This window comes from Carica papaya, chromosome 7, assembly GCF_054855325.1.
Source record: "Carica papaya isolate Zhongbai chromosome 7, ASM5485532v1, whole genome shotgun sequence".
Taxonomy (NCBI): Eukaryota; Viridiplantae; Streptophyta; class Magnoliopsida; order Brassicales; family Caricaceae; genus Carica; species Carica papaya.
Genome location: NC_142315.1, coordinates 18759405 through 18769457, shown reverse-complemented (window position 1 = coordinate 18769457; position 10053 = coordinate 18759405). Strand labels below are relative to the sequence as shown.

Sequence of the window (10053 nt, the reverse complement as noted above, 5' to 3'; positions counted from 1 at the left end):
TTATTAATCAAGAGTTTATTTTTTTTATTTTTAATTTAAGGTTTAATTGTTTTTAATTTTATTTATTTATATGTATATATTTTATCTTTTTTGTTTTTAGTTTACTTACATTTTTAGTTTTTATTTTTTATTTTATTTATTTTATTTTATTTTATTTTTATTTATTATTTTTTGAGTAGATTATGTTGTTTCTTTTTTTGTTTTCAGTTGATATATGAGTCAATCAAATAACACATAATTGTTTCTTATCAATCTAGATATTGAAAAAACTTGTAGACAATTGAATCGGGAGAGAAGAGAACGCTTAGCAACAGAAAGACAAACAAAAGTTGAGGTGGTTGAACACTAAGAAATTGGACGAGCAAGGGATGTTTTGAATGAGAATAACGGGAGAGCACTTAGGGACTTTGCTACTCCTTCACTTTTAGGAGCTTAATCTAGTATAGTTTGACCAAGTATCAATGCTAGCAACTTTGAGCTTAAACCTGTCATCATTCAAAATGACCCAAACCTCAATTCAGTTTAGGTGTTTACCAAATGATGATCCTAATGTGAATCTCTTTAACTTTTTAGAAATTTGTGATACTTTTTTAAAAAATTGTGTTTCTAGTGATGCAACTAGACTTAGACTTTTTCTTTTTTCTTTAAGAGATAAAGTTAAGAATTGGTTGTATTCTCTTCTTGTAGGTACAGTTACTACATTTGAAGACCTAGCTCAAAAAGTTTTGGCTAAATTGTTCCCACCAATCAAGACGGCAAGGATGAGAAATGATATCAAAAATTTCTATCAAATGGATGGAGAGACATTGTATGAAGCATGGGAGTGATTCAAGGGTTGATTAGAAGATGTCCTCAACATGGGTTGCCTAAGTGGTTGTTGGTCCAAACCTTTTACAACGAATTGAGCCAACAAACTAGGATCACAATTGATGCAACTGCTGAACATGCTTTAATGGGGAAGTCTATAGATGATGTTTATGAGCTACTGGAAGAGATGGCCATGAACAACTATCAATGGCCAACACAAAGACTTCAAGCCAAGTAAAACATTGGAGTATATAAGATTGATGCTTTAACTGCTCTTAATGCAAAAAATTATTGTTTATTTAAGAAAATTAATCAAAATAGTGTTAATATTGTTAATTCTCATGTGCAGGGTTTATTTGAAGACCCTTTTCAAGGACATGAGGTGGAACAAGTAAGTTTTGTAGTTGGGCAGGGTAGGCCACCAAACAATCCATACTCTAATACATATAATCCTGGGATGATAAATCATCCAAATCTTTCATGGAGGAATCAACAAAATGTGACCAGGCCTCGCCTAGAATTTCAGCCTCAAGAAAAAAGCTCTCACTTGAAGATATAATCGCAGCCATTTACAAGAACCAAATAGAGTTTGCAATAAAGACTAAAGCAGTCAGAATCAATAACTAATGCTATAAAACTAACAAGTGTCGATCAAGAAGAGGAGAAAAAAAAGTTGCGCTCAAGCCCTATGTGCCACTCGTTCCATTTCCACAATGCCTCAAAAAGCATAATGAATATAAGAATTTCCTTAAATTTATTGATATATTTAAGAAACTTCACATTAATATTCTTTTTGTAGATGTTCTTACTCAAATGACAAAGTATGCAAAGTTTCTTAAGGAGATTCTAGAAAAGAATAAGACTTTAAAAGATCATGAGAGTATTAGGCTCACTGAAGAGTGCAGTGCCATCATTTAGAATAAGCTGCCGCCTAAAGTAAAAGATCCATGGAGTTTTACTATATTATGCAATATTGGAAATTCTTAATTAAAAAATGCTCTTTGTGATACTTGGTACTAATATTAACTTAATGTCATATTCTATATTTAAAAAGCTTAAGTATTGGCGAGGTGAAGCTCATAATAATGTCATTGCAACTGGTGTATAAATCGGTGAGATACCCTTTGGGAATAGTAGAGGATGTACTGGTAAAGGTGGAGAACTTCATGTTCCATGTCGACTTTATAGTTCTGAACACGAAAGTTGATAGAGAAGTTCCACTTATACTTACGAGACCCTTTCTTGCAACAGGTAGAGCATTAATCGATGTGCAGGATGGTAAGTTAACATTGCGAGTTGGGGATGAACAAGTAACTTTTAACACTTTTCATGCATCAAAATTTTCTTTGGATAATGATGGATTCTTCAATACTAATATAATTAATGAGGATGTGTCCAAAAGGCTCACCAAGCTAGAAAAAGACCTTAATGTTAAGGAAGCAGCCAAATCAAATGAAAAGGATGAGTAAGAAGAGGATGAGGCAAGACAAGAAAAATTGAGAAAAATTATGCATATTTGAAAGGGAATTTCAAAACATTGAGATCCACCTTACCTCCACTTAAGCCATTTTGACATAGAAGGGTATGGGGAGGATCAAATCAACTTTTATAACCTGCTCAACATATGTAATACCGAAACTTAATATCCTAGAAAATTCCTCCCTCTAATTGAATCTACAATCCTAAAAAGAATATAAAAATAAAGAGTAGAAAAAATAAAATAAGAAAAGGAAAAATGCCACATATTTACCGATAAGTTGATCCTTGCTCTTTCGTTTAACAAGACTTCTGAACACTCTTGCTTCTCGAAAAACTTGAAGAAGGTAAAAAGTAGTAAAAATGCTAATTGAAAAAAAAAACGTAAGCTTTTAAGAATTTTTCTCAAATTGATTGTAATTGAATGTGTTTAATCCCTATGGGTAAAGGCCTATTTATAGCATTTTCTGGGATAATTCTAGATAATTACAATCTCTTGAATAAATTAATAAAATAATATTTTAAATAAAATTCTATTTAATTTTAGGATAATTACATAATAAAATATTTATTTTATATATCTAAATAGAAGATAATTAATTAAATAATCATAAGAATAGAATTTTATATTAAAATAATATTTAAAATAAGATAAAATTTTATTCCATGTTGCTTCCATGTAAAACACATGGGGTAATTTAGGCATGGGGGAATTTAATTAAAACACGGGGAATTAAAGGGTGGGGTTCAAAAGCCATAAAAATTAAAAATAATTTAATTAACTAAAAAGTGTGATGGGTCGATTGGGTTTGGGCAACTCGGGCGGGAGTTGTTGTTCGACACCTCAGGCCTACGCACGTGGGCTTAGCTGGCCGCGAGTGTGGGAGTTGTCATGCACTTGTGTGCGTATTTTGTGTGGGCACGCGTGGGCATGCACGTGTGTGGGGCATGTGGGTTGGGCTGCAGGCTTGGCATGTATGTGGGCAGCCTCGTTCGCGCGTGGACCTCCATGTCCATAAATCGAGGAATTTTCCTGCCTCTAATTTTTCTGTAGGGTATGAGGTCGTTTTGATTGTTCATCACGGGACCTTCGAACACTGATAACCATGGGGGCCAAATATTTTCTATGTGCATTGCGACACGTGTACCCCACAGGCATCCATAACCAAACTACATTTGGGCTTTCTTCCTAAGCAAGGATTTTCAGGCTAAGTCGTTTCTTAGCCATGAGACCCGTTATCTTTTAGGTTTCTAGCACCTTTTTGTGTCGTTTCTTCATATACCAGGATTTATATTTAGTGGATTCGGTCTGGCTATTTGATACTTGATCAGAGATAGAGTAGTTTGAGATACTATTATTTTGCAATTATTTCCTTTCCCTTCTCGGAAGCCCATCAGTACTAGTCCGCTTCTTACCTTTCACTAGTTTAGGTTTGTCCTCAGCGGGTATCGCATCATTCCCTCCTTTTTTGAGAGAATTCGTCTTTAAATCTATAGAGATTATAAATTTTTTATCTAGGATCAAAGATGACAGAGGATTTACCAGACAACCGGTGGGGTGCTCAAGTTGTTCTTTAATGAAGAAGCAACTTTTGATTGGGTCCGAACTAGGGCCCTGCTCTGCTTGTCTTTTAGCAAACTCATCATATGACTTTTTTAATTTTTAGTTGGTCTTCATAAGCGTTTCTCCTTGACAAAGGTGTTAAAACATGAGTGGGGTTACTCATTTGGATAAAATATTAATTCCTTTCGTCATTATGGCCAACATCTCGATCATATTAGCATAGTCTACCTAGCAACATGTGTCCTACTTGCATGGGAATTACATCATATAATATTGTATCCATGTACTCACCAATAAAAAATGGAACACATACATGCTGGTTGACATCGATCTCTTTGATATCATCCAACCAGTGTAATTTATAGGGGTTAGGATGTTGTTTACAAATCAACCCTGTCCAATCCACCAGCAAGGTAATAGCAATGTTAGCACAACTGCCTCCATTAATTATCACACTATAGACCTTGTTATTGACTAGGCATCTGGAGTGGAAAATAGTTTCCCTTTTATCTTTGCCTTCGAGCTTAACTTGTATGTTTAGGGCTTGTTGAGCCATAAACACATCTCCCTATAATAGTTGAGTGATATTTTCTACACCTGTGTTCACTGGAGGCAGATCTTCCTATTTGTTACTACTTTTGTGGTCATTGACGATATCTTTGTCATCCCGGATAATCATGGCACGCTGATTGCGATATTGTGATGTACTAACTCCTAAGCACTTGAAATATTTAACAGTGCTTTCACGAGTAGCTGACGCCTTAGGATTAATTGATGGGTTGTCAATGGGTTATTTTCCCTTATTGTCGTCCACCTTTTTTCCTTCATCCCTTCAAGTCCATCTTTGATTTTCCTAGGGAGTACTGCTGATATACCCCTAGTTGGTTCTTTTACCTTTCAATTGCTTTTAAATCTTGGTTGCTTTGTGCACCATTTCGTCCAGGTCGACATAGTTTTGAAGATCAAGGATATTGGTGATATCCTTATTTATGCCCTCCAAAAATCCAGCCATGGTGGCTTTCGATCATTCATCGACTCGGGCCCTAATCGTGGTTATCTCTATTTTCTTGTAGTACTCTTCTACCAACTTAGAACCATGGGTCAAACATTGTAATTTCATATTCCTGTCTCTATCGAAATGAGCTCGCACAAATTATTTCCTTGTGATGGATCTTAATTCTCTCCATGTGGTGATTAACAGGTTCCCATCCCGTTCTCTGAAAAGGGCTAACTAATCCCACCATACTGAGGCATAGTAGGTAAACTCAAGGGTGGCCAACCTGAGTTTTTTTTCTTCAGTATAGTTGCAGTAGCTGAAGATGCGATCGACCTTCCGTTTTCACTCGAGGTAGGCTTTGGTGTTATTCTTCCCTTGAAAGGCTGGTACCTAGAATTTGAAATCACAGAGGTCCCCGTCAGCCTCTTTGCAATGGCCTTCCTATCTGTGGCCAACATCGCTGCCACAAGATCCTATCTCTTCTCGCACTATTTGGCATTGGGCACAATTGTGGTGTTTGCCTTGTTCCTGGTGACCCATGCAAGTAGCCATGTTTCCTATTGGGACACTTAACTAGGTAAACATATCTAGGACCCTTTCTTCAATGGTGGTTGGCTGGTTGGTTGTTGGCGCTTTTGTGAGATATTATGGAGTTCCTGCAAAGATAAGAGTTAGTGAAACAATATCTCTCCCTTATCTTCACTCGTGTTTACCTCGCGATCTCTCAATTGACAGCTTCGTCAATCGAGTTAAGCGTCTAAAATTAGAATCACTAGAATTGGGTCTACACGTTAGTCCTTTTGACATAACAAGGAACCCTAAAAGAATCTGATTTCTATGAAATTTAAGAACAAGCACAAAAAAAAATGAACAGTGTGTCTTTCATGTGTTAAGCAACTAGTATTGATTAGTCACTTAATTTTATAACTAGAACAAAAACAAAAGAAAGAACATAGATAAAAAAGATTGACAAGAATGGTTGATGCGTAAGGATCCGATCAATCCTAGTGGATATAATCAGAAGGTTTATCGATGTATACTACCCTCAATTTGTCAGATACGCTCTACGATCGGTTAAGTTTCTTTATGCACTATTGATGCAAGATTATAGAAATGCAATTCGAAATGAAACATGGATAATATGTGAAATGAAAATAAATTTTTTTGCTTGCACCCGTTAGGTGAGGTGTTTTGCCTTTATTTCTCAAAGGATTTCCAATCACTAATCAGGCGACTATTCTGCTTTTGTTATGCAAGATTCAAACAACGTGCCAATTGCCTTATGGGGTGCAATTGAGATATTTTGGTATTTTGATATATGTATATTTTTTAATAATAAAGCAAACACAAAATTACTTGAAACGAACATATAAAATGGATTCAAGTAATATACAAACGAATTAACAATAAAAAATTTTAAATGTTAATTTAAGAATAAAAGTGCTGAAAGTAATAAAGATAACTTTGGGTTTTAGGAGCCTAAGCTTTGATACCAGATGACGCATGAGGGTATAGAGAAGATCGAATTAACTCCTATAATCCACTCAACGTATGCAATACTGAAACTTAACCGTGTAAGAAATCTCTTACTCTAATTGAATCTACAATCCTAAAAAGAATGCAAAAACAAAGACTATAAGAAATAAAATAAGAAAAAGAAAAACGCCACAGACTTACTGATAAACTGATCCCTGCTCCTTTGCTACACAAGATTTCTAAAGACTCTTGTTTCGAAGAACTTGAAGAAGCTAAAAATTAACAAAAATGCTAATTGAAGAAAAGCTTAAGCTTTCAAGAATTTATCTCTAATTGATTGTAATTGAATGTGTTTACAACCTATGAACAAAGATCTATTTATAACCTTTCTCGGGATAATTTTAGATGATTACAATCTCTTAAATAGATAGATAAAATAATATTTAAAATAAAATTCTATCTAATTTTAGGATAATTACTTAATAGAATATTTATTCTATCCCATGTAAGTACAAGATAATTAATTAAATAATTATAGGATAGAATTTTACATTAAAATAATATTTAAAATAAAATAAGATTTTATTCCTTGTGGCTTCCATGTAAAACACATGGGGAAATTAATTTAGGTATGTGGAAATTAAATGAAAACATGGAGAATTAAAAGGTGGGGTTTAAAAGCCTTAAAAATTAAAAATAATCTAATTAATTAAAAGTGTGACGGGCTAGTCAAGTTTGGGCAATTCGGGTGGGTCGGGGCGGTCAGTCAGCATGGATCGTGTGGAACAGGACCACGGGCTGCGCGCAAAAGTTGGCACAAGAGTCCTTTTAGGACTTGAAGATACAACATGAAGGAGATAAAGAAGAAGAAAAATCCAAGAAGAAGTCGAAGAAAAATCCAATAGCACAAGGAATCGCGGGAAAGCAATCCCGCACAAGGAAAAATCCCATATGTGCGAGAGAGTTCTAAACCGAGAGGGAAAATCCTTTTCCCTCTCTTTTCACATGTTTTCCTTATTCTTTGATTTCTTTTTTCAAATAAAGTTCATCCTAAAAAGAGTCTTACACCAAATTGAAAGAAGAAATAAAAAAGAAGAGATAAAGATCAAGAGAATTTCGTCCAAGGAGAAAATCCTTCCTAGCCAAATTCATTCACAAAATTCCTACTCTAAAATTATAAGCTTCATTATTCTACTATTCAAATTCTGCAAAAAATACCAATTAATTAATGTGAAGAACAAGATAAGATCATTAAGGCAATTTGGATTCAAGAATCAGCCAAGAGAGGAGAAGACCTATCCTAGTTAATTTTACTTTCCTTTAGTTATTATTCAATTTGAGTTATATTTAATTTAAGAGTCTTATTTAGACTTATATTTTAATTTCAATTAGAAGTTAAATCGGTAAATGCCTATATAAAAGCCACACTCTTAGGTTAGAATTAACAAATTTTCATATTAATAAAAATTCATATTATTTATTTTTAACTATTGCTAACTGTAAGTGAATTTTCAGTCAAGTGAAGTTGCTTCAACCATCTTATTGAGCCAAGGCATTGAATGGACTTATCGGATAAGCTCATGACATCTTTTTTATTCCAATTTTATTCCCAGTTACCTTAGTTTGCATTCACATGTTGAATGTGGGGTAAGTATGCAAGATTTATTTAGGAATTTAAGATTTTTGAATGCTAAAGTTATATGCGAGATTTTTTATTACATTGTTAATCCTAGGTTCCACATCAGGTGGTATTATAGGTAAGAAGGGGTTGCATGGGTAGAGAGACTACACTAAGGAATACATTAAAGAGAAGACAAACCTGGTACTTCCATGTTGTGTAGTCCAAATTTGGAGCCGTCTTACCATCAATGATTATGGTTGGTATGGGATTGGGATGAAAACCATTGATAAAGCTATAAAGATCATATCTTTCTAATAGACTTCAAATTTGGAGGCTTTGTGTGATGTAATTGGTGGTGGTCAATTTTGTGATGCTTGTAATATAGATGGTAAATAGAATTACTTGGGTCTTGGGTATTTTAAATGATGGTATGAGCAATGGAAGATGCATATATACTTTTGGAAGCCATTATCATTAAAAAAAAGTGAGGAGAATTATAAGAGAAAAAAAATGAAAAAATAGGTCAGGAGCGTGGTGGCGCTAATACCATATGAAATTGAAAAACAATGGCTTGATTTTTATTGAATAAATGTAAGGTATATATACACATATAAGATGAGAGATTAATAGTCAATCAAATATTCTAATTCTATCAATTACCTAATTTGTGATATTTACTGTCAATAATCTAACTTGTAAGATTTATTTTCAATGAACTAATTTATGAGATTTGCTATCAACAACCTAATTTGTGGGATTTATTGTCAATCAAATTATTTACAATAATTATAAAAATACACAATTATTTAATTCCTCTAATAGATGAACCACTGAAAAAATCTAAGTAATCTGGAGCTAAAGTCTTTATGCCCTTTTATTCTCATGAGTTGTAAATATATACATAGAAGAAATACACCAAGATTCCTAAATAAGGTAAACTCCTAGACCTACCAAAACTAAACAATGAGTATCTTCTAAGAAAAAAATATTTACAGCTAATAAAAGTAATATTTGTTTATGCCTAAAATCAAGGCTTGCCAAACCTATACAAGGAAAAAAGATCATGATCATGCCTAAAATCTCCAATACCCTTCCCTTTAATTTGGAGCATGAGAATTTCAAATGCCCAAGTAGCAAAAAAGAAGGTCACATTGTCCTTGCCTAAAGCCTTTATAAAGATGTCTACAAACTGCATAGAAGTATGAACATATTTGTTTTGAATATTACCATTTTGTATCTCATCACATATAAAGTGGCAATTAACTTCAATATCTTTTGTTCATTCATGAAAAACTGGATTAGTAACTATGTGTAAACCTGCTTAACTGTCACAACATATAGGTATAGATCTTGAATGCATTACACCAAGAACAAATGACAATCCTTTTAACCACTTTAATCCATAAGTCATGGTTAGTATGGACCTATACTTTGCTTCAACAAAATCCAAGATACTGCTTGTTAATTCTTTATCTTTTAAGAGATTAGCGAATTGTCCAAAAAAATAACTAGTAAAAGATTGTCATATTAAAGGACAACTTACTTAATCGTAGTCATAATAAGCATACAATTTCAAGTCACAATCAGCACGCAAGAGGATACCGTGACCCAGATCTCCTATAAAATATCGAATAATTCTCAAAGTTACTTCCCAATTTTTATCCTTCAGCTACAACATGACTTGTGCAAGCATATGGATATAATAAGCAGTTCGGGTCAAGTAATTGTCGAGTAAATCAATCACTCTATCAAGTATCTATGCTGCTCAAGATCGCGTAAGTCAGTAGTCTTAACAAGTACTAATTTATAATTTTGTTCAAGAGGAATGTCAGCAAGGTTAACCCCTAATAGGCCAGTCTTAAAAATGATGTCGAGTGCATACTTATGCTCACAAAAGAAGATATGTTCTAATTTTTGTGCTACTTCAATCTCCAAGAAATATTTCAGTTTCTCTAGATTTTTTATATGAAAACACCTACTCAAATAATCTTTAAATTTTTTTCACAATCATTCCATCATCCTCAAATATAATCAAATTATCAACATAGACAAGAACATTGAGTAAAATATATAAATCTCTATAAGTAGAAATGAGTAATCAAAATATGACTG

At 33.5% G+C, this 10053-nt stretch overlaps 1 non-coding gene across 1 annotated transcript; it reads right to left on the bottom strand.

Moving 5' to 3' along the window:
• Window positions 1-758: 758 nt before the first annotated feature.
• LOC148253033 (small nucleolar RNA R71) lies at window positions 759-864 on the bottom strand. Its single transcript, XR_015813767.1, has one exon. It is a non-coding gene; the product is annotated as a small nucleolar RNA R71 (small nucleolar RNA).
• Window positions 865-10053: the final 9189 nt, after the last annotated feature.